The sequence below is a fragment of the Bombina bombina genome, chromosome 6 (genome assembly GCF_027579735.1).
Source record: "Bombina bombina isolate aBomBom1 chromosome 6, aBomBom1.pri, whole genome shotgun sequence".
In the NCBI taxonomy this organism is placed as follows: domain Eukaryota; kingdom Metazoa; phylum Chordata; class Amphibia; order Anura; family Bombinatoridae; genus Bombina; species Bombina bombina.
Genome location: NC_069504.1, coordinates 148,767,428 through 148,794,148, shown reverse-complemented (window position 1 = coordinate 148,794,148; position 26,721 = coordinate 148,767,428). Strand labels below are relative to the sequence as shown.

The window sequence follows — 26,721 nt, the reverse complement described above, 5'->3', positions numbered from 1 at the left end:
ACGGAATGTAAGGGTTCAAACGGAACCCCCTGAAGAACTGAAAGAACTAGGTTGAGGACTCCAAGGAGGAGTCAAAATTTTGTAAACAGGCTTGATTCTAACCAGAGCCTGAACAAAGGCTAGAACATCTGGCACAGCTGCCAGCTTTTTGTGAAGTAACACAGACAAGGCAGAAATCTGTCCCATCAAGGAAATTGCAGATAATCCTTTTTCCAATCCTTCTCGAAGGAAGGATAGACTCTTAGGAATCTTAACCTTGTCCCAAGGGAATCCTGCAGATTCACACCAACAGATATACCAAATTATGTGGTAATTTTTCTGGTTACAGGCTTTCAGGCCTGAACAAGAGTATTAATAACAGAATCTGAGAACCCTCGCTTTGATAAGATCAAGCGTTCAATCTCCAAGCAGTCAGCTGGAGTGGGTCGAACGGACCTAGAACAAGAAGGTCTCGTCTCAAAGGTAGCTTCCATGGTGGAGCCGATGACATATTCACCAGATCTGCATACCAAGTCCTGCGTGGCCACGCAGGAGCTATCAAAATCACCGACGCCCTCTCCTCCTGGCTACCGGCCTGGGGATGAGAGGAAACGGCGGGAACACATAAGCTAGTTTGAAGGTCCAAGGTGCTACTAGTGCATCCACTAGAGCCGCCTTGGGATCCCTGGATCTGTACCCGTAGTAAGGAACTCTGAAGTTCTGACGAGAGGCCATCAGATCCATGTCTGGAATGCCCCACGGTTGAGTGACTTGGGCAAAGATTTCCGGATGGAGTTCCCACTCCCCCGGATGCAATGTCTGACGACTCAGAAAATCCGCTTCCCAATTTTCCACTCCTGGGATGTGGATAGCAGACAGGTGGCAGGAGTGAGACTCCGCCCATAGAATGATTTTGGTCACTTCTTCCATCGCTAGGGAACTCCTTGTTCCCCCCTGATGGTTGATGTATGAACTTGGCCCTCGCTAGCTGAGGCCAAGCTTTGAGAGCATTGAATATCGCTCTCAGTTCCAGAATATTTATCGGTAGAAGAGATTCTACCCGAGACCAAAGACCCTGAGCTTTCAGGGATCCCCAGACCGCGCCCCAGCCCATCAGACTGGCGTCGGTCGTGACAATGACCCACTCTGGTCTGCGGAAGGTCATCCCTTGTGACAGGATGTCCAGGGACAGCCACCAACGGAATGAGTCTCTGGTCCTCTGATTTACTTGTATCTTCGGAGACAAGTCTGAATAGTCCCCATTCCACTGACTGAGCATGAACAGTTGTAATGGTCTTAGATGAATGCGCACAAAAGGAACTATGTCCATTGCCGCTACCATCAAACCTATCACTTCCATGCACTGCGCTATGGAAGGAAGAGGAACGGAATGAAGTATCCGACAAGAGTCTAGAAGTTTTGTTTTTCTGGCTTCTGTCAGAAAAATCCTCATTTCTAAGGAGTCTATTATAGTTCCCAAGAAGGGAACCCTCGTTGACGGAGATAGAGAACTCTTTTCCACGTTCACTTTCCATCCGTGAGATCTGAGAAAGGCCAGGACAATGTCCGTGTGAGCCTTTACTTGAGGAAGGGACGACGCTCGAATCAGAATGTCGTCCAAGTAAGGTACTACAGCAATGCCCCTTGGTCTTAGCACCGCCAGAAGGGACCCTAGTACCTATGAGAAAATCCTAGGAGCAGTGGCTAATCCGAAAGAAAACGCCACGAACAGGAAATGCTTGTCCAGGAATGCAAACCTTAGGAACCGATGATGTTCCTTGTGGATAGGAATATGTAGATACGCATCCTTGAAATCCACCTTGGTCATGAATTGACCTTCCTGGATGGAAGGAAGAAGTGTTCGAATGGTTTCCATCTTGAACGATGGAACCTTGAGAAACTTGTTCAAGATCTTGAGATCTAAGATTGGTCTGAACGTTCCCTCTTTTTTGGGAACTATGAACAGATTGGAGTAGAACCCCATCCCTTGTTCTCCTAATGGAACAGGATGAATCACTCCCATTTTTAGCAGGTCTTCTACCCAATGTAAGAATGCCTGTCTTCTTATGTGGTCTGAAGACAACTGAGACCTGTGGAACCTCCCCCTTGGAGGAAGCCCCTTGAACTCCAGAGAATAACCTTGGGAGACTATTTCTAGCGCCCAAGGATCCAGAACATCTCTTGCCCAAGTCTGAGCGAAGAGAGAGAGTCTGCCCCCCACCAGATCCGGTCCCGGATCGGGGGCCCGCATTTCATGCTGTCTTGGTAGCAGTGGCAGGTTTCCTGGCCTGCTTTCCTTTGTTCCAGCCTTGCATAGGTCTCCAGGCTGGATTGGCTTGAGAAGTATTACCTTCCTGCTTAGAGGACGTAGCCCTTGGGGCTGATCCGTTTCTGCGAAAGGGACGAAACTTAGGTTTATTTTTGGTCTTGAAAAGACCTATCCTGAGGAAGGGCGTGGCCCTTGCCCCCAGTGATATCAGAGATAATCTCTTTCAAGTCAGGGCCAAAGAGTGTTTTCCCCTTGAAAGGAATGTCAAGCAATTTGTTCTTGGAAGACGCATCCGCTGCCCAAGATTTTAACCAAAGCGCTCTGCGCCACAATAGCAAACCCAGAATTTTTTCGCCGCTAACCTAGCCAATTGCAAGGTGGTGTCTAGGGTGAAAGAATTAGCCAATTTAAGAGCACGAATTCTGTCCATAATCTCCTCATAAGAAGAAGAAATACTAATAATCGTCTTTCCTAGCTCATCAAACTAGAAACACGCGGCTGCAGTGACAGGGACAATGCATGCAATTGGTTGTAGAAGGGAACCTTGCTGAACAAACATCTTTAGCAGACATTCTAATTTTTTATCCATAGGATCTTGGAAAGCACAACTATCTTCTATGGGTATAGTGGCGCGCTTGTGTAGAGTAGAAACCGCCCCCTCGACCTTGGGGACTGTCTGCCATCAGTCCTTTCTGGGGTCGACTATAGGAAAACAATTTTATAAATATGGGGGGAGGTACTAAAGGTATACCGGGCCTGTCCCATTCTTTACTAACAATGTACGCCACCCGCTTGGATATAGGAAAAGCTTCGGGGGGCCCCGGGGCCTCTAAGAACTTTTCCATTTTACATAGTGGTTCTGGAATGACCAGATAATCACAATCATCCAAATTGGATAACACCTCCTTAAGCAGAGCGCGGAGATGTTCCAACTTAAATTTAAAAGTAATCACATCAGGTTCAGCTTGTTGAGAAATGTTTCCTGAATCTGAAATTTCTCCCTCAGACAAAACCTCCCTGGCCCCCTCAGACTGGTGTAGGGGCCCTTCAGAAACCATATCATCAGCGTTCTCATGCTCTACAGAATTTTCTAAAACAGAGCAGTCGCGCTTTCGCTGATAAGTGGGCATATTGGCTAAAATGTTTTTGATAGAATTATCCATTACAGCCGTTAAATGTTGCATAGTAAGGAGTATTGGCGCACTAGATGTACTAGGGGCCTCCTGTATGGGCAAGACTGGTGTAGACGAAGGAGGGGATGATGCAGTACCATGCTTACTCCCCTCACTTGAGGAATCATCTTGGGCATCATTTTTACTAAAATTTTTTATGACATAAAATACATATAGTTAAATGAGAAGGAACCTTGGTTTCCCCACAGTCAGAACACAATCTATCTGGTAGTTCAGACATGTTAAACAGGCATAAACTTGATAACAAAGCACAAAAAAACGTTTTAAAATAAAACCGTTACTGTCACTTTAAATTTTAAACTAAACACACTTTATTACTGCAATTGCGAAAAAGTATGAAGGAATTGTTCAAAATTCACCAAAATTTCACCACAGTGTCTTAAAGCCTTAAAAGTATTGCACACCAAATTTGGAAGCTTTAACCCTTAAAATAACGGAACCGGAGCCGTTTTTATATTTAACCCCTTTACAGTCCCTGAAATCTGCTTTGCTGAGACCCAACCAAGCCCAAAGGGGAATACGATACCAAATGATGCCTTCAGAAAGACTTTTCTATGTATCAGAGCTCCACACACATGCAGCTGCATGCCATGCTGTCCTCAAAAACAAGTGCGCCATACCGGCGCGAAAATGAGGCTCTGACTATGATTAGGGAAAGCCCCTAAAGAATAAGGTGTCTAAAACAGTGCCTGCCGATATAATCATATCAAAATACCCAGAATAAATGATTCCTCAAGGCTAAATATGTGTTAATAATGAATCGATTTAGCCCAGAAAAAGTCTACAGTCTTAATAAGCCCTTGTGAAGCCCTTATTTACTATCTTAATAAACATGGCTTACCGGATCCCATAGGGAAAATGACAGCTTCCAGCATTACATCGTCTTGTTAGAATGTGTCATACCTCAAGCAGTAAGAGACTGCACACTGTTCCCCCAACTGAAGTTAATTGCTCTCAACAGTCCTGTGTGGAACAGCCATGGATTTTAGTTACGGTGCTAAAATCATTTTCCTCATACAAACAGAAATCTTCATCTCTTTTCTGTTTCTGAGTAAATAGTACATACCAGCACTATTTTAAAATAACAAACTCTTGATTGAATAATAAAAACTACAGTTAAACACTAAAAAACTCTAAGCCATCTCCGTGGAGATGTTGCCTGTACAACGGCAAAGAGAATGACTGGGGTAGGCGGAGCCTAGGAGGGATCATGTGACCAGCTTTGCTGGGCTCTTTGCCATTTCCTGTTGGGGAAGAGAATATCCCACAAGTAAGGATGACGCCGTGGACCGGACACACCTATGTTGGAGAAATTTGGTTTCATGTCCCTTTAGCAAACAAAAAAACCTTCAAATATACATGACTTTTTTTTTTTGGGATTACTTTGACTTGAAAAAAAAAAAAAAAAATCTTTGTTCTGTCCTAAACTTAGAAAATCTTTAAAAAGGATGACAAAAGCTACACGCAGTATAACATGTAAGAGAAGGTGAAATACATTGCAACACAGCAGTTAAATATTCTGAGCACATACCTGATCAATATGCCAAAAGGCCATCTCAGCAACAATAAAAAAAAATAATCACCAAGCACTTTTGCAATGACCGATCCACAGGTACAGACGCTGGAAGAAAACAGCTCTCTGAGCAAGAGTAGCCTCTGGCCACTACTCTGTTAAATGCATGAATTAATTAGAAAGGGCTCCCAGGAATTATCTCATGGAGAGAAATATATACAGCCCCACCCAAGATATTGGCTTTCAAATAAAAGTGGTACATTTTAATTCCTAGCATGCAGCATCTACACATTCAAGAAAGAGTTAAATATATTAAAACAAAATACTAGAGTAGTATCATTATGAAATTTAAATACAACAAAATTAAAAGAAATCAAGCAGCTGGTAAGTCATAATGAGCTCTTAATTAACCCCTTGTCTGCCAGAGACCCTACAGCACATTTTTATACAATGCACACTAACAAAAAAAGTATTGAAACATAAAAACATTAATGTGAACTCTGAGAACCACCACAGAACAAACTTAAAAGTCTGACTCAATTTGTTATAAACAAAAAATAGATGGTATGGGTGGTTAGAACATTAGCTGCACAGCCTATATTTTCTTGAAAGTTGTAGCAGGAGAACTTATTTTTGGAAGCTACGGTAACAGTATCCGTTTTCGAAAATAATTTTACAAATAACATAATTTATGTAAGAACTTACCTGATAAATTCATTTCTTTCATATTAGCAAGAGTCCATGAGCTAGTGACGTATGGGATATACATTCCTACCAGGAGGGGCAAAGTTTCCCAAACCTTAAAATGCCTATAAATACACCCCTCACCACACCCACAATTCAGTTTAACGAATAGCCAAGAAGTGGGGTGATAAGAAAAAAGTGCGAAAGCATATAAAATAAGGAATTGGAATAATTGTGCTTTATACAAAAAAATCAAAACCACCACAAAAAAGGGCGGGCCTCATGGACTCTTGCTAATATGAAAGAAATGAATTTATCAGGTAAGTTCTTACATAAATTATGTTTTCTTTCATGTAATTAGCAAGAGTCCATGAGCTAGTGACGTATGGGATAATGATTACCCAAGATGTGGATCTTTCCACACAAGAGTCACTAGAGAGGGAGGGATAAAATAAAAGACAGCCAATTCCTGCTGAAAATAATCCACACCCAGAATAAAATTTTAATGAAAAAACATAAGCAGAAGATTCAAACTGAAACCACTGCCTGAAGTACGTTTCTACCAAAAACTGCTTCAGAAGAAGAAAACACATCAAAATGGTAGAATTTAGAAAAAGTATGCAAAGAGGACTAAGTTGCTGTTTTGCAAATCTGATCAACCGAAGCTTCATTCTTAAACGCCCAGGAAGTAGAAACTGACCTAGTAGAATGAGCTGTAATCCTTTGAGGCGGAGTGTTACCCGACTCAACATAGGCATGATGAAATAAAGATTTCAACCAAGATGCCAAAGAAATGGCAGAAGCTTTCTGGTCTTTTCTAGAACCGGAAAAGAAGACAAATAGACTAGAAGTCTTTCGGAAAGACTTAGTAGCTTCAACATAATATTACAAAGCTCTAACAGCATCCAAAGAATGCAATGATTTCTCCTTAGAATTCATAGGATTAGGACATAATGAAGGAACCACAATTTCTCTACTAATGTTGTTAGAATTCACAACCTTAGGTAAAAAATTCAAAAGAAGTTCGCAGCACCGCCTTATCCTGATGCAAAATCAGAAAAGGAGACTCACAAAAAAGAGTAGATAATTCAGAGACTCTTCTGGCAGAAGAGATGGCCAAAAGAAACAAAACTTTCCAAGAAAGTAATATAACGACCAAAGAATGCATGGGTTCAAAAGGAGAAGCTTGAAGAGCCCCCAGAACCAAATTCAAACTCCAAGGAGGAGAAATTGACTTAATGACAGGTTTTATACGAACCAAAGCTTGTACAAAACAATGAATATCAGGAAGATTAGCAATCCTTCTGTGAAAAAGAACAGAAAGAGCAGAGATTTGTCTTTCAAGAAACTTGCGGACAAACCTTTATCTAAACCATCCTGAAGAAATATAAGTCTTCCAGACTCTATAATATATCTCTCTAGATACAGATTTACGAACCTGTCACATAGTATCAATCACAGAGTCAGAGAAACCTCTTTGACCAAGAATCAAGCGTTCAAACTCCACACCTTAAAATTAAGGTTTTGAGATCCTGATGGAAAAAAGAACCTTGAGACAGAAAGACTGGTCTTAACGGAAGAGTCCACAGCTGGCAAGAGGCCATCCGGATAAGATCCGCATACCAAAACCTGTGAGGCCATGCTGGAGCTACCAGCAGGACAAACGAGCATTCCTTTAGAATATTAGAGAATACCCTTGGAAGAAGAACTAGAGGCGGAAAGATATAGGCAGGATGACACTTGTAAGGAAGAGATAATGCATCCACTGCCTCCGCCCGAGGATCCCTGGATCCGGACAGATACCAGGGAAGTTTCTTGTTTAGATGAGAAGCCATCAGATCTATTTCTGAGAGTTCCCACATTTGAACAATCTGAGGAAATACCTCTGGGTGAAGACCATTCGCCCAGGTGCAACGTTTGGCGACTGAGATAATCCGCTTTCCAATTGTCCATACCTGGGATATGAACCGCAGAGATTAGACAGGAGCTGGATTCCGCCCAAACCAAAATTCGAGATACTTCTTTCATAGCCAGAGGACTGTGAGTCCCTCCTTGATGATTGATGTATGCCACAGTTGTGACATTGTCTATCTGAAAACAAATGAACAACTCTCTCTTCAGAAGAGGCCAAGACTGAAGAGCTCTGAAATTGCACAGAGTTCCAAAATATTGATCGGAAATCTCACCTCCTGAGATTCCCAAACCCCTTGCGCCGTCAGATACCCCCACACAGCTCCCCAACCTGTAAGACTTGCATCTGTTGAGATTATAGTCTAGGTCGGAAGAACAAAGAAGCCCCCTGAACTAAACGATGGTGATCTGCCCACCATGTCAGAGAGTGTCGTATAATCGGTTTAAAGATATTAATTGAGATATCTTTGAGTAATCCCTGCACCATTGGTTCAGCATACAGAGCTGAAGAGGTCGCATGTGAAAACGAGCAAAGGAGATCGCATCTGATGCGGCAGTCCTAAGACCTAAAATTTCCATGCATAAGGCTACCAAAGGGAATGATTGTGACTGAAGGTTTTGACAAGCTGATATCAATGTTAAACTTCTCTTGTCTGACAAGGACAGAGTCATAGACACTGAATCTATTCTAGAAACCTAAAAAGGTTACACTTGTCTGAGGAATCAATGAACTGATTGGTAAATTGATCCTCCAACCATGAACTTGAAGAAACAACACAAGTCGATTCGTATGAGATTCTTCGAAAATGAGAAGACTGAGCAAGTACCCAGATATTGTCCAATAAGGAAATACCAAAAACCCTGTTCTCTGATTACAGAAAGAAGGGCACCGAGAACCTTTGAAAAAAATTCTTGGAACTGAGGCTAGGCCAAACGGTAGAGCCACAAAACTGGTAATGCTCGTCTAAAAAGAGAATCTCAGACACTAAAAGTGATCTGGATGAATCGGAATATGTAGATACACATCCTGTAAATCTATTGTAGACATATAATGCCCTTGCTAAACAAAAGGCAGGACAGTCCTACAGTAACCATCTTGAATGTTGGTATCCTTACATAACGATTCAATATTGATAGATCCGGAACTGGTCTGAAGGAATTGACCTTCTTTGGTACAATGAAGAGATAAAATAAAACCCCAGCCCCTGTTCCAGAACTGGAACTGGCATAATTACTCCAGCCAACTCTAGATCTGAAACACATTTCAGAAATGCTGAGCCTTTGCTGTGTTAACTGGGACACGGGAAAGAAAAAAAATCTCTTAGCAGGAGGCCTTAACTGAAGCCAATTCTGTACCTTTCTGAAACAATGTTCTGAAACCAGAAATTGAGAACGGAATTGATCAAAATTTATTTGAAGAAAACGTAATCTGCCCCATACCAGCTGAGCTGGAATAAGGTCCGCACCTTCATGGGTACTTAGGAGCTGGCTATAGGTTTTCTAAAAGGCTTGGATATATTCCAAACTGGAAATAGTTTCCAAACTGATACCGCTCCTGAGAATGAAGGATCAGGCTTTTGTTCCTTATTGTGAGGAAAGGAACGAAATGATTATTAGACCTAAATTTACCTTAGATTTTTTATCCTTTGGAAAAAAAGTTCCCTTCCTTCCAGAAACAGTTGAAATAATAATTTATTACCCTGGAAAGAAAGGGAAAGCAAAGTTGACTTAGAAGACATATCAGTATTCCAAGTTTAATCCATAAAGCTTTTCTAGCTAAAATAGCTAGAGACATATACCTGACATCAACTCTAATGATATCAAAAGATGGTATCAGCAATAAAATTATTAGCATGTTATAGAATAATAATAATGCTATAAAATTATGATCTGTTACTTGTTGCGCTAAAGCTTCTAACCAAAAAGTTGAAGCTGCAGCAACATCCGCTAAAAATATAGCAAGTCTAAGAAGATTACCTGAACATAAGTAAGCTTTTCTTAGAAAGGATTCAATTTTCCTATCTAAAGGATCCTTAAATGAATTACTATCTGCCGTAGGAATAGTAGCACATTTAGCAGGAGTAGAGACAGCCCCATAACCTTAGGGATTTTGTCCCAAAAAAACTCTAATCTGTCAGATGGCACAGGATATAATTGCTTAAACGTTTAGAAGGAGTAAAAGAATTACCCAAATTATTCCATTCCCTGGAAATTACTTCAGAAATAGCATCAGGGAGATTAAACACTTCTGGAATAACTACAGGAGATTTAAAAACCTTATTTAAACGTTTAGATTTAGAATCAAGAGGACCAGAATCCTCTATTTCTAATGCAATTAATACTTCTTTAAATAAAGAACGAATAAATTCCATCTTGAACAAATACAAAGATTTATCAGCATCAACCTCTGAGACAGAAACCTCTGAACCAGAAGAACCATTATCAGTATCAGAATGATGATGTTCATTTAAAAATTCATCTGAAAAAAGAGAAGTTTTAAAAGACTTTTATGTAAACTAGAAGGAGAAATAACAGACATAGCCTTCTTAATGGATTTAAAAAATAAAATCTCTTATGTTTATCAGGAACACTCTGAAAATTAGATGTTGACGGAACAGCAACAGGTAATGTAACAGTACTAAAGGAAATTTTATCTGCATTAATAAGTTTGTCATGACATGCAATACAAACAACAGCTGGAGAAACAGATACCAAAAATTATAGCAGATACACTTAGCTTGGTAGCTCCAGCAGTAGACAGCGATTTTCCTGTAGTATCTTCTGACTCAGATGCAACGTGAGACATCTTGCAATATGTAAGAGAAAAAACAACATATAAAGCAAAATTGATCAAATTCCTTAAATGACAGTTTCAGGAATGGGAAAAAATGCCAAAGAACAAGCTTCTAGCAACCAGAAGCACTGAAAAAATAAGACTTAAATAATGTGGAGACAAAAGCGACGCCCTTATTTTTTAGCGCCAAATAAGACGCCCACATTATTTGGCGCCTAAATGCTTTTGGCGCCAAAAATGACGCCACATCCGGAACGCCGACATTTTTGGCGCAAAATAACGTCAAAAAATGACGCAACTTCCGGCGACACGTATGACGCCGGAAACGGAAAAGAATTTTTGCACCAAAAAAATCCGCGCCAAGAATAACGCAATAAAATGAAGCATTTTCAGCCCCCGCGAGCCTAACAGCCCACAGGAAAAAAAAGAGTCAAATTTTTGAAGGTAAGAAAAAATGATTAATTCAAATGCATTATCCCAAATATGAAACTGACTGTCTGAAAAATAAGGAAAGTTGAACATTCTGAGTCAAGGCAAATAAATGTTTGAATACATATATTTAGAACTTTATAAACAAAGTGCCCAACCATAGCTTAGAGTGTCACAGAAAATAAGATTTACTTACCCCAGGACACTCATCTACATGTTTGTAGAAAGCCAAACCAGTACTGAAACGAGAATCAGCAGAGGTAATGGTATATATAAGAGTATATCGTCGATCTGAAAAGGGAGGTAAGAGATGAATCTCTACGACCGATAACAGAGAACCTATGAAATAGACCCCGTAGAAGGAGATCACTGCATTCAAATAGGCAATACTCTCCTCACATCCCTCTGACAATCACTGCACGCTGAGAGGAAAACCGGGCTCCAACTTGCTGCGGAGCGCATATCAACGTAGAATCTAGCACAAACTTACTTCACCACCTCCATCGGAGGCAAAGTTTGTAAAACTGAATTGTGGGTGTGGTGAGGGGTGTATTTATAGGCATTTTAAGGTTTGGGAAACTTTGCCCCTCCTGGTAGGAATGTATATTTCCCTACGTCACTAGCTCATGGAATCTTGCTAATTACATGAAAGAAATTGCACTTTTTGTATTGATGAGAAAGATTTAGTAAAAACTATTTTACTCTCAGAAAAGAAAAAAACTTACGGTGTATCCTACATTGTTCTCCAATTTTAATTTGTTTTCAATGATCCATTTTACCTGCTGGAGTGTATGAAATTGTTTATAGTTCATTTACCTTTATTTTGGTATTTGAAATAGCTGGTTTTGCCTGTGGTATCCATAACTATAGTGAAAGATTATTTACTTAAAGGAACATGATTACCCGATTTTTTATGAGTCAGATAGAGCATACATTATTCAACAACTTTCCATTTTACATCTGTTATCAATTTTGCTTCATTCTCTTGGTATCCTTTGTCGAAGGAGCAACAATGCACTACTGTGAACTAACTGAACACTTCAGCAAGTCAATGACAAGAGGCATATATGTGCAGTCACCAATCAGCACCTATCACCCAGCTACTAAGCCTATGTAAGTATGCTTTTCAACAAAAGATACCAAGAGTAATTAGATAATGTAAATAAATTAGAAAGTTGTCTCAAATGGTATGCTCTGAATCATTAAGGAAACATTTTGGGTATCATGTCTCTAAGTACTGGCTATAGAAAAGCTGTGTAAATATAACAAGCATAAAAAAAAATTACACTCCAAGTGAGGGTTATTAGAGATGTATGGGTGTGTACAGAAAGATAAAATAAGAAGATCGGATTCCCTAGCAAGCTCAAACATTTTTTATGGGTTGTGGTTTGAAAAACAAAACCAGCTATTAGGGTTGCACCAATACCATTTTTTTTAAAACCGAGTACAAGTACTGATACTTTTTTAAAATACTCACTGATACCAATTACTGATACTTTTTTATGTCATGACAGTTTACCAAGCACAATACAGACTAATGATTTAAGATTGCTTCTTTATAATTATGAACTGTATCACAAAAGACATTTTGTAAATAATAAAACAGTTTTATGTGCTTGTAGTCACAAAGTTCACAGAACAGGGTTATAAATAAAAATATTACAACAACATATATTAATAATAACAACGGGGGGGGGCGGAGCTAGCTACCGAGAGAAGCAGACGTGCCTAACTGTAGCTCTCTGCTTATTATAGATAAAAAAGGGATTTATCCTGATATAATTGCCCAAATTTCGGCTCTGCTAACCTGATATAGATTGCCTAAAAAGGGACAGCTACTTATTATGAGTGCTTGAGCTGGAGACCTGAATTTTAGGAGCACCTAACTACAGAACACCGAGCTGCAGCAATACACACGCAATCTGAACTGTGCAGACATCAGCCCTAGAGCACACTGTGAGTTCAGGGGAGCTCTAGAGGAGCGGAGATCCTTTCCGAAGTTTGGGGCTCAAGAATTTACAAGCTGTGGTCATTTAGCTAAAACTCAACATACAACAGTCTACCTGGGGAGACAATACCAATACCCTGACCTAAGAGCTGCCATAGGTTCTTGGGGTCCAAATTTTTTTTGACGAGATTTGTAATTTTCTACTCTACGCTTCTGAAAGACCTACACCTTACAACCGGCTTTATTGCTGCTGCTACTCTACACTACGGAGGGTCGGGGCTCCGCTCCGGAGTGACTGGAAGAAGGTCTTATCTATTTGTGAAGAGAGGCTACTAACTAAAGTTTACACCGCATCTTAATTTGAGAGGCCATAGCGGTTACTGACCTTCAGTAAGCGGCACTTGTGTAGCACCTCTGCTAAGCGGCTCCCATCCTTCACGCTGCCCGACGGAGAGGTAGTGAGAGACCTCTTACAGCATCTGCAGAGGAAACTAGATGAGGAGCGGTGCCTGCGGAGTCCAGTTAGAACTGTCCACGCATCTGGTAAGACTGCACACCGCATGTGCCTGACGCTGTTATTTGACAGAGGGCTGCAAGGGCATAAATAGTAAAAGACCTTACATGTGAGGAGCTGGCTTGGAGGAAGCGGTTAGGTGCCTTGAACACATTGGTTTGCCCTCTAGAAGGGGAAAGTAGAGGCTGACTGGCAATAATCTTAGCTCCCTGCCCCGACACTGCGTTGCAGAACACGGCCATAAGCAAGTAAAGGGGAGTTCCTGTAGCGGCTACTGGAAGTTGGAGGTGTCTCTAGCCTCTATAGTAATTACTCTGCCAGGCTTCTAAATAAATCTGTTTGAATTGTAATAAAGACACAAGTCTGAAAGTCATAACATCTTTTACAGTGCTTTTTTTTCCTGGGACCAGTGCTTCACAGAGAAGCCTCTGATCAGAACTGTTTTAATTGTATTGACATACATCCAGAGCAATAGTACTAGACTGCAGAGTCAATAATGCTCCCACCTCCTCTGAACTGTGTGGCATACGTTTAACAGCTGTGACCTGGGTTTGTGATTTGTGCACTGCTAGGATCTGACTTTAAGGTGCAGCACAAGAAGTGTACATAAACTCCTGTATTCATTTGCTAAGGCTGCTGCGTCAGCTCAAGTGTCTCTGAAAACCACTTTTTCAGGGTGTGGTGTTTTTCATTTTTTTTTTTTTTTTTTTTTATTAACCATACCTTTTTCTTCACAGGAATTTGGGCACCACATATTATTGAACATAGCTTTTTTCCTCTACCGATATAACCCTTAATTTTCTTGCCTTTTTTTAGGTACCCCCTGCAGTAGAGGTCTTAGATATTACTTTGATAAATACACATCTTAGGTGTACCCGCCTAAGACTCTCCCCTTCTTGAGTCTGGTATTCCCCCCCAAGTTACATTAACCACCTGCAGGGCCTATAATTCCCAGCATTGACCTAATACCAGTATATGTTTTCTACCATCTTCCCTACACTGTGTTTATAGGGGTATACCTACAAGTCTCGCCGTACGGGACTGGCTGCCTTGGTCCCCCTCGCGCTTCCCCCTTTCCGGCCCAGCTCGTCTGGGTTGGTCACTTCCACTCACCCTTTTCCCTTCCTTCTGGTCGTATCCCCCTCCCTGAGGCGCGTGGGGGCTCTTGGGAACCGCCACAATCACCAGCACATGGTCCACTTGTGGGACCTCCTCCATTCTTAATGTAAAGGTTTAATATTATGTGTCAGGTGTAACTCAAACCAAGGGCTGTGCTGGCCCCGCTCTTACAGTGTAACATTTGCTGCAAATGCTCTAACTAAGTTCCCCATCTCGTCCTATGGTGACAACTTCCCCAGGAGAGGGTCGCATACTAATATAAAGATACAGCAATATACCCCCTAGGGGGGCTTAACCCCCAGTATAGTAGCAAACAAAACCAATACCTCCAGACCTTCTGCAGACCCGGGGCTCCCTCCCCTTGAGGGAGACTACATGCCTGCTATACATTGATTTGTGCACCCAAAGTTAGTCAGACACCACTATGCTGGTCTAAAAAGGGCCCTGGAAGCCCCCCCCCCCCTTCTCACATATTCCAGATTGACAACATCCATATAACAGGTATAGCAGTGACCGGTTTGGTAAGGAAAGACCTAACAACTATGTCGCAGCAAGCGAAGAAGAAACTGAAAGGTAACCTTGGTCCTAAGAAGACGGTGATGGATCACTTCCACCCAAGGGGGCAAAGGGATTCAATTAGATCCGAAGATGAGTTATCTAATACCTCAGATATGCCGGAAGGATATGCCGGAAGATCTCCCTGAGAGCAGACTCTCTGTTTCAAATACCCCAGGTAGATTTAAGGGAGACACCCTACCTCTACCATTGGACTCTATTCAGCGTATGTTTGAGACCCAAAATCAGACCCTCAGCAGACGGTTTGACAAGCTGGAAAGAACATTTGAGGATCTGAGACGAGATATCTCCTCTATCAGTGAAAGAACCGATACTATTGAAAGGAAGCAGGAAGATCTCATGGTGGACCATACTAACTGGGTGGGCCAAACGCAAAGCCTGATGGATCAAGTATCCTCTTTGGAGGCGAAGGTGGCAGATCTAGAGGATAGATCTAGGCGAAATAATGTGAGACTCAGAGGAATCCCAGAGTCGGTTCTCCCGCAAGACTTAGAAGATTATGCACATCGCCTCTTCCAGTCAATCCTTGGCCCAGCGGCGGGAGACATGCACAGAATAGATCGCATCCATCGTACGGCGAGACCTAGAAATCTTCCCCCTGGTAAACCCAGAGACACTATAGCCCGCTTACATTACTACTCATACAAAGATAAATTGATGAGAGCAATGCTGCGCTCCCCCCAGCTTAATGGGCAATTCAGAGAGGTTACGTTGTTCCCAGATCTCTCCTCCTACACATTGGCTCAGAGGAGAAGTTTCGCGGAGGTCACCAGAGTCCTGAGAAGTAACCAAGTCCGTTATAGATGGGGCTTTCCTACCAAATTAATAGCTACCAAAGATGGAACTCAGCATATCATACTGACTCCCCAACAGGGGCAGGAGCTCCTCAGGACATGGCAATTGCCACAGCAGGCTGGATCGCCGTCTGCCTCCCCGGGGAGACCCCCCATAGAACGCAACTTACCAGCACGTCCACCCAGGAGGAGTCCGGAGCTGAGAGCACATGCCCGAGAATGGAATCCTGGTAGCCCATAGTCTTGAGACTGATACTGTGACGGCTAGGGTCTGCATAGGTCTGGTTAGGTTGTGTCCACTCAGAAGTGCACTAGTGGGTCTCAATTATATCATGAAAACTAGTAAAAGTATAAGCTTTGAATGCCACTAGTCTCAGGAAATGTCTATATGTTGCTTGGAAATTGCTGTTTAATGTTAAAGTGGATTTATAGCTTACTGATGTTGAAGGCCTATCGGGCCTGTGTTAAGTTACTGCTGTCCCTATGCACGGTTGTAAACTTGTTAATGTTGTCTTAATTTCCTATAGTTACAGGTTTGGGGGGGGGGGGCTATGGGTCTGTTGCTGGCTCCGCCCCCCTCCATCTTCATCTACATTTCCATTTATATTTCTTTTTTGTTTTCTTTTCTTTCCACCTTCCATCCCTCATTTTACATTTTTCCTCTTTCATCCTCCGCTCTTCACTCCTCACCTAACACTTTTCATATTCCTTCTCTCATCCTCTATCCCTCACCCTACACCTTTCATCCCGCATTCATTCCACTACTGTTTCCTACCCCGTGCCCCATCCCTCCACACTCCCCCTCCCCTCCTGCCCTACCAGCACTACCTCACTCCACCTATCCCTGCCCGATCCCTCCCACCCCTACGCCTCATTCCTCTGCATATCACAATACCCTACATCATTGCTCCCCAACCCGGTACTCATATGCGGATAGGGGACATTTGACCCCCCGCATACACCTGGCGGAGTTGAGGACTCTCTGCCAATTCGGGGAGGTGGGGCGTCTGGAGAGGTTGGCTCAGCATTCCGAAAACTCTTATTCTATAACTCTCATCCCTCCCCTACCCCCCTTTTTTTTTTTTTTTTTTTTTTCTCTCACCCCTACACCTAAGGGCCCCCTCATAGTTGTGAGACATGAAACTGTGCACCTTAAATACCAGAGGCCTGAACTCTCCGACTAAACGGAGCTTGCTCACTACATTTCTGAAAAAACATCACATTGACATAGCTCTCCTCCAAGAGACCCATTGGACGGAAGATATAGCCACCAGATTCAAATCCATACACTACCCAATTTGTATTGCATCCACATTCCACAAGAAGGCAAGGGGGGTGACGATACTGATAGGGGATCAAGTAGCGTACGAACCTATATACATTGACTGTGATACTGCAGGGAGGTACGTAATTTGTGTATGCCGGCTTGACTGTGTCCTGTACACATTGGTGGCTATATATGTACCCAACACCAATCAAACTAGCTTCCTTAAGAATCTCCTCCGGAAATTAGATAAAGTGAAACAAGGCCACACCCTCCTAGCTGGAGATTTCAACATGATTTGGGACCCAGAGAAAGATAGAAGGGGGAACACCAAACTACCAGGAGATAGGAATAGAGACTACACCTCTCAAAAATTTAGGGAACTGTCTGCCCAATATGACCTTCATGATGTCTGGAGGGCTCTCCATCCTGACTCCTGTGACCATACCTTCTACTCGGCTCCCCACTCATCCTTCTCTAGATTAGACTACTTCTTCTGTGACCCTTGGGCACTGAGGAGGGTGCAGAGATCTGTTATACTGCCATGCACATGGTCAGATCATGATGCGGTGGTGGTCGCTTTAGAGACAGGAGGTGCCCGAGAGGGGCCCAGGAGATGGCGCATGCCTGAGCATCTTTTCCAGGATACTTCCATGCCCGAATGGTCCAGAGAAACCATTGAGTTTCTAAAGATCAACAACACGGGGGAGACTTCAGTCTCCATTGTCTGGCTGGCACTAAAAGCCTACATGAGGGGGCTCCTCATAAAAAAGGAATCACAGCAGAGAAAACGGAGAAATGAGTCCCTAGCACAGTTATACTGCAGGCTGGGAGCATTTAGGAAGAGAGCTGAGAACAGATCCTCCCCTTTGGATGTCACTAAGTGGCAAGAAATCAAAGCACAAATCCAAAAATTGGAACTTGAGCAAACGCAAAGAACGCTCAAATACCTGAAAATGAAATTCTACCATAGTGGAAACAAGGCCGACCGCATGCTTGCGAATAAACTTCGCCAAAAGACAATGGCAAACAGAATCTCCTATATCCAGACGGAGGAGGGAAGGCGTTATTCGCCAAGAGCCATAGGCGAAGCGTTTGTGGAGTATTATAGCAAGCTCTACCAGATATCCGCATCTGAGAGAGAGCCAAGCCTCCCTAGGGAGGACATAGTGAACTTTTTGCGCGCCCTTGACCTGCCCAAGGTTCCGAAGGAGGCTGAGGAATCGTTGTCAGCTCTTATTACTGTCTCCGAGGTGACCCAAGCTATAAAAGGGCTGAAATTACACAAGGCCCCTGGTCCGGATGGATTCTCATCTATCTTTTACAGGAAACTCTCGGGGGAGATTAGTCCCCTCCTGGTGTCTGTCTTTAATGCAGCTTTCCAGACTGGGTGTTTCCCCAGAGAATACTTGGAAGCAGAAATTGTGACCATCCCAAAACCGGAAAAAGATCCGAGTAGATGTGCAAGTTATAGACCTATATCCTTAATAAATGTGGATATAAAACTTTACTCGAAAATCCTGGCTAATAGGCTAGCCAAAATACTTCCCTCCCTGATCCATCTGGACCAGGTGGGGTTTGTCCGGGGCCGTCAGGGTTCGGACAATACGCGCCGTCTTCTGGACATCTTTGTTGAGACTAAGTCTCTAGGGCTCCCACTGGTCGCCCTGTCGTTGGACGCAGAAAAGGCCTTCGACAGGGTGCGGTGGGAGTATATGGAGGAAGTGTTGAGGGCCTTTGGGCTTCCGACCTGTCTAACTAGTGCAATCATGGCACTATACTCGGGCCCTTCAGCCAGAATCCGAGGAAAGGGGTTCTGCTCCGATCCCTTTGAGATCAGAAATGGTACCAGACAGGGGTGCCCGTTGTCCCCACTGCTATTTGTACTGTCTATTGAGCCTTTGGCTACCATGATTAGGAAGACGGCTGAAATCCAGGGAATGTTGATTCATGATACTTTGCAAAAACTCGCACTTTTTGCAGATGACCTCACCCTGTTCATCACGGAGCCTGAAACCTCTTTGCCGGCAGTCTTTGAATGTTTACGGACATTTGGTGCGATATCATACTACAAGCTCAACTTCACTAAGACAGAGGCGTTGGCAATAAACTTGTCTACGGAGCAACTTAAGGAGCTCAAGGAGACTTACCCATTTGCTTGGTCCACGACCGAATTGAAACACCTAGGGGTTATCCTTTCCCCGGACCCAAAGACTGTAATCCGGGCGAATTACGACCCTCTGTTAAAAGAATTTGATTCTCTCACTACGAAATGGGTTAAATATGAGATATCGTGGATCGGGAGAATACAGTCGGTGAAGATGTCCCTTCTCCCCAAGGTCACGTACCTCTTTAGGTGTATACCACTGGCTGTCCCGCAATATATCCTTAGTCGATTCCAGACGATCATAAACAGGTTTATCTGGCAGGGTAAACCCTCGAGGATAGCCATGCAACAACTACAACGGCCTGTTCTACACGGAGGATTGGCAGCACCTAGCATAGGCAAGTACTATAAGGCAGCTATGCTCTCCCACGTGACAGCGTGGGGGGCCCCAGCTGAAGATACTAGGTGGGGGCAGCTTGAGCAAGCTGTGCTCCCCTCGGGTCTGTTGCTGGGAGACCTCATATGGGTCCCTCGGCATACAGATGCACTCTTGGGGGTTGAGAATCCTGTCATTAAAGCAGGCATTAAAACATGGAAAGAACTTAGTGGCTTGACCGGAGTGGCTCCGCACCCATCCCCAATCCATTCAATCAGGGCTCTACTTTCCTGTTTGCCGGAATCTCATACGCAGATGTGGTCCGGCTGGGGCATCAAGCATGTCAGAGATCTCTATACACCCAGAGGGTTGGCGACCCAAGCTTCAGATCTGTTAGACATAAACATCCCCAAAAAGTTCCACTTTGAGTATTTCAGGCTTATATCATTGTTGATATCATGGAAGTTCCAAAAGGAGAAACCCAGAGAATTGACACAATGGGAAAAAAGATGGCTGGTGGGCAAACCCCTACGCAAGGCGTTGACAATACATTACCAACTCCTACTAGACTCAGAAAGATTTGCCAAAACATTCCGCATTGTGGAATGGGAGAGGGATATGAGGAAGGAGCACGAGGGGTTGGAGTGGCAACAGGCAGTTCAATACACAAGAGCAGCAATTCACTGTGTCTCACTGTATGAGCTTTACATAAAACTAGTCCTACGCTGGCATAGAGTACCAGTTAGCCTCAATAAGATGTTCCCACAGACTTCGGATAGATGCTGGAGGGGATGTGGCCAAAGGGGTTCCCACTATCATATATGGTGGAGTTGTGCGGGAATCAGGGTAATATGGGACCAAATAGAGGTAATGTTAGATCAATTGGGGTTACTAAACAGACTGACATCTGACACTGCCCTGTTCCATCTGGGACTGGGGAAACTGGCACAACCTGAGAGAGTGCTATGTATCACTATACTTTTAGCTACAAAACTAGCAATTGCAAGATGCTGGTTAGGAAAAACGCAGGTCACTCTTTACATGATACGAGATATCATCGAATATGTCCGCTCTATGGAGGATTTCTCTTTGAGATCCATGGGCAAAGCTGGATTACACGGGCAAATTTGGGCACTTTGGGAAGCAGGAGTCAACAAATAGAAAGACATCTAATGTACAATAGCCTCATGAGTGGAGTCCACAGGGACAATATAGAAGATAGCCACTTGTTGTTGGGACTTGGGTCCCCTTCTTCCCCTCCCCCCCCCCCCTTTTTTTTTTTTTTTTTTCTTCTTTTTCTTTCTTTCTTTCTTTCTCCTTTTCTCCCCTTCTCTCCCTTTGCTTCCTTTTATCCTCTTTCCCCCTTCCCCACTCCCTTATTCTTTTCTATACCCCCGGACGCCCTGACGCCCGGGTACATTCTCAACCCCCCACTGATGAACAGGGTATAGCCTGCCTGGGTTTAGTTAACTAGGTATTCCTTATACACTTTATCCCATATTAATTAAGTCTTGAGGAGGGGTCATGTCCCAGGCAGGGCATGTATGAAACTTCAGTTATTGTTTGTTTGGTATATGTTACCTTAAGTAAAACTAAGATCCTTGAATTGAGCATTGACAGAGATAAGCCTTTTAGTAATAACCACCCCTGTGAGATTATAGGCTTCAGTTGACAATTCAGATGCAGGTATTATTCGCTGTCTGTGAATATGAAGTTATGTAAAAAGAGGTATCACTCATGGCTAAAGAATGCCCTCTTTGGACAGCTTGTTAGAACTATGCATAAATCTAATGACATGTCTGTTTTATTGTTTATTTATGTTTGCTTTCTCTGGTATGTATCATATGGACATGTTGCCATGATCTCCTTATATGACTGTACTGTATTATTTATGACTTTACCTCAATAAAAAAATATTCCAACAAAAAAAAAATAACAACAACAACAATAAATTTGCCCAGTACTTCAGGGGTTTGTCTGAATGAGGTACAGTAATCTCTCCCAGGTAAATACTTGGTATCGGCACCAATACTAGTATCAGTGCAACCCTACCAGCTATTTCATATATACGAAAATAAACCTAAGCAAGCAATTTATTTCTCATACATTTTATACTCTTCAGCGGTATAACAAGGCATTGGAAACACATTAAGTGGAAAACCGTTTTACAGTACGCTGTACCTTTAAAGTGTCACTCATCTATACAAGACAAGATGGAGGATTTGGAGAATCGCTCGCGGAGAAGTAACTTGAGGCTGAAAGGAGTCCCGGAGACCGTTTCGCAGCTGGACCTTCAGTGCTACTTAAAGCAATTGTTCAGGGCGGTCACTGGATCTTCAGAAGAAGACAACTTCCACATAGAGAGGGCTCATAGGGCCCTGAAAGCAAAGCCAAAGGGTGATTTCCCGCCCAGAGATGTAATAGTGAAATTGCTTCGTTTCCCAGAAAAAGAGGCAATTCTTATGGCGGCCAGGAAGAACCCAACCTTTAAATATCAAGGAGTGGTAGTGCAGTTTTATCAAGATTTGTGTACACGCACATTGATGAGAAGAGGCTCACTCAGGCCCCTCACACAACTGCTCTGGAAGCAACAAATTAACTATCGATGGGGATTCCCCTTCGCCCTGCATATCATGCATGAGGGGAAAACCCTCTCAATAAAAGAAAGGAAGGATATCCCGGATATCTGTGAATATCTTGGTCTGGAATCACCGGATCTTCCATCCACCCACAGCGATTCGGAGGCAGAACAACAACCACATAGAGATAACAACCACAAAAGAGCCAAATGGATCAAAGTCACCAAAAAGAAACCAAAATGACTTAAGGCATGACTGCTGTTTCTGAAACTCTAAGATGACACGAGATCGGCCTTCACGGTCAGACTGGTGGCAGATGAGTATACAAAGTTAACTGTTTTACACTGTTTTCCTCATAAGGTTAAGCTGCAATAACACAGACTCTGTTGATACGATAATGGACACTGTCTTACCTGGCACGCTGATGCATTGAACATTTTGAACTTTATCCAGTGACCAGGTCCTTGTATTGCTATAGATTAAAAATACACCTTTATAGTTAGTTTAGCTGTATTTAAGATGTTTAGAGTTCCTGCACGATACTATTTACTTAAAGTAGGTATCCCATTTTGGTTTTCTCTCCCTCTGAGTTTATTCCCTTTTGATATTTTTTTTTCTATACAGGGGCTAGATGAACAACAACTGTTACAATCGGGCAATGAGCCTATACAATTGTTATGTTATACTTAAAATGTTCAGTTTTTAATTTTTTAGGTTATTCAGTCTGTGTGGTATAACGGGTTCTTTGGGTTGGCACAGGTTGCTATGGGTCCAGGCAAATACACCACTAATATAACAAATGACACCTACACTCACAATCCTCTCGCATAATGTGAGAGGCTTAAATACAAATATTAAGCGCAAGACGGCAGTTAATCAATATTTGAAGCTAAAGGCTAAGATTATTTTCCTCCAGGAGACACATTTTACCCAAGCATTGATTCCCAAATTTTGGCACAGGCACTATCCAACACATTACCACACCACCACAGACCAAAAAAAAAGGGGAGTTTCAATTTTAATCCACTCATCTTTACACTTTATAAAAGAAGAAGTAATAACAGACCCGGAGGGGAGATTTCTTATAGTCAGAGGGAGGATACATGATACGAGGGTAACGCTCTGTAATGTATACGCCCCGAATGAACAGCAACACTCGTTTTTCAAACAGATTTCATTTTACCTTACCCAATGGTCCCAGACTAGAACAATCATGGCTGGTGATTTTAATATTTCACTATCACCACATGTCAGAGACTTGACAAACAAAATATCAAAGAAATTGAATAGACAAAAATCAATAGCCAAATCAATAAGAGAGACTCATTGGCCTCACATAATCTAGTGGATACTTGGGAGACCCGTTACGGAGAAACGACGGACCACACATTCTACTCACATGCACACAGGTCATATACTCGACTGGACTATGTAACGGTTAGTCAGATGATGATCCCTAATATAATAAGCGCTTCTATATTTCCCTGTGTTTGGTCAGACCACTCTGTGGTACAGGTGGAGTTAAAGGGAATACTTAAAGGATTACTTTCTGTTATAATTTTTAAGCTAAACAACTAACATATTAAAGTTAATAAACATTCATTAAAACCTACTGACCTATATTTTCTCCAAAACAACGTTTCATAACGTTCTAATAGTTATATCTTTTATTCGCCGATGATGTCACGTTATCCTGCCCACTATTTTCAGCACTGCATGTTCAAAATACTTAAACCAATAACTTTGTGTTTAAAGCGCCATTTTGAAACCTAGGTATTGTAAACGGATTGGTACAGAGCAAAGGAAACCCACTGAGTGGGTTTGGAAAACAATTAAATGTGCAGACAAGATTTCTGATATACGGTAGAGATATGTTAATGAAATGCTATTGATAAAAAGCGTATTTGGGGTAGTTAGTTAGTAACAGGCATAGAAAATATTTACTTACAGTGGCCCTTTAATTATCAAAGACAAAGATCCTGGACATATGACCCACAAACTATTGGTAATGCTCATGCCCTTGCTCAAATGAACAAACTACTTAAAGAATACTGGGAATTAAATAGGGGGATCCACATTAAACCAACTTTCCGCCTGGGCAGCACATAAGCCTTATATGAGAGGAATGTTTATACAAGAAAAGGCTAAGATTAGGAAAATCTCTCATAAGACCATAGACCAACTCCAAGAGGAAATCCATACACTAGAAACACAACATAAACAAACCTTATCGGTAGCCACTTTTAAATTATTACAGACTAAAAGAAAGCTATTAGCAAAGATTTTAAATGATTCGGCCGCGAGAGCTATCCAAAGATTAAAGACCTCTTATTTTATTTATTCAAATAAACCTGATAAATATTTAGCCAATAAATTGAGAGAGAGAGTGAAAATGCATTCTATCCCGACCATTCAGACTGAAGAAGGTACTAAAACATCAAACCCACAGGAGATCACGGATACTTTTGCATCCTATTATGAATCACTTTATGATGGTAAAAAGGTTACTAGAACACCTCAGACACACACTAAAATACTAGAATTTTTGAGACAAGCCCAAGTTAGGAAAATTTCCACCGCAAATAAAGAGAGTTTGAATGCAGAGATAACTTCCCAGGAAATCCTTAATGTTTTGAAGGATCTTAAGGTGGGTAAAGGCAGCAGGCCCTGATGGCCTAACCAGTGAATATTATAAGGCCTTCAAAAAGGAGTTAGTCCTACACTTAAAAACATTCTGTAATGATATCATGAAAGGAGTGGAGATCCCTATGGACTTACTAAGAGCCAAGATTGTAGTTATTCCCAAACCTGGGAAAGATCCTACACAATGCAAAAACTACAGACCGATTTCATTAATTAACCAGGACATAAAAATACTAACAAAAATATTGGCTAACAGACTTAAGACAGTGCTCCCGGGGATTATTCACCCTGATCAGGTGGGGTTCATTCAGGGTAGGGAAGCTCCAGACAATGTCCGAAGAATAATAGATTTGACGGAATGTTTAAAAATAGGGGAAACGCCTTCTCTGCTCCTATCACTGGACGCGGAGAAGGCGTTCGACAGAATTGATTGGTCATACATGTTGGAGGTCCTGACGGGTTACGGATTTGAGGGCGACTTTGTACGGGCAATTAAGGGAATCTACTCAACACCATCGGCAACAATAAGCGCTGCGGGATACCAATCTAGATCTATACCAATATTGAATGGTACCAGGCAGGGCTGTCCTCTGTCCCCACTATTGTTCGCTCTTTGTATCGAACCGCTAGCTTCCAGAATTAGGAGATCGGATGATATTAGTGGAGTTAAGATAGGAAAAAAAGAATATAAATTATCGTTGTTCGCAGACATCCTATTGACAATAACTAAACCTTTAAATTCCATGACGCATCTATACAAGGTATTACAAGAATTTTTGGAAATATCTGGCTACAAGGTCAATATAGATTAGTGCGAGGCCTTGCCGATATCACTCCCCTCACATACGAAAAAGATGTTAGAGGTCAACTTTGATATCTCTTGGGTCAAGCAATCCCTTACATACTTGGGGATAAAGCTAGCAGACTCGTATCATAAGCTCTATCAACTAAATTATATCCCTTTATATCACACAATTAGACAGGAATTACATAATTGGAAGAAAGGCAACTTCTCGTGGTATGGCCGTCTATCATCAATAAAAATGAATATACTTCCCAGACTTCTGTATTTGTTTCGTGCCTTACCAATTAGGGTCCCCCATCAGGACCTAAAGAAACTACAAACGGATCTCCACTCCTTCTTGAGGGGAAATAGGGGAGCGAGAATTGCGTCACAGATTTTAGCTCAACATAGACAGAGAGGAGGGGTTGGTGTACCAAACTTAGCCGATTACTATCAAGCTGCAAGGACAGCTCAAACGACACTTTTAAGTAAACAGTCGAGTGAAGTAGTGTGGACTAAAATAGAGAGAAATCTGGTAGAACAAGAAAATTTGGATGGTATCTTATGGGATTCAGGTAAAGAGGGCGGATATCGCTTGGGTTTATTCCCTACCATACTAGAATCACAAAGATGTTGGAATCTGGCCATGAAATCCCAAACACTCCTACCTAATCACTCATGGATCAGGCCCATAAAGTATCTTCTACCGAAAGAGCTACATAGTTATGTAGGTAAATGGACAAACAAGGGATTATATAGGGTGGCCGACCTAATGGTACAGGGAAAAGTAGCAACCTATAACCATTTAAGTGATATACTACAGCCGGTCAAACTGCATTGGTTTGCATATCTTCAGATTTCCTCAGCATTAACCAGCTACATTAAACTTCACAACAGACAACTTACCACTAGTTTAGAAAGAATATGCAAATCAGAGCTTAGAGAAAAAGGAGTAATTTCCAAGATATACATGGATATTCAAGCTGATAAGCTTAATACCAAATCCAACATCATTCTGAAGTGGGAAGCAGACTTAGGTCTTACACTCCCTAGGGAAGAGTGGGATCAGATATTCCACGAGTCCTGCAAAGGCCTGACAAGTTCAGATTTACGGGAAAACACTATAAAAACAATATTTAGATGGTACTTAATCCAGACTAACACATCTCATTATTCAACTAATAAGAGCAAACTATGTTACAGAGGGTGTGGAGAAAGGGGGTCTTATAGGCACATGTGGTGGGA

General features: G+C 42.2%; 1 protein-coding gene across 1 annotated transcript in view; it reads right to left on the bottom strand.

Moving 5' to 3' along the window:
- MOV10L1 (Mov10 like RISC complex RNA helicase 1) overlaps positions 1-26,721 on the bottom strand; it is a 1,168,229-nt gene that overhangs the window by 1,109,701 nt on the left and 31,807 nt on the right. The gene's annotated exons all lie outside the window — the stretch shown is intronic.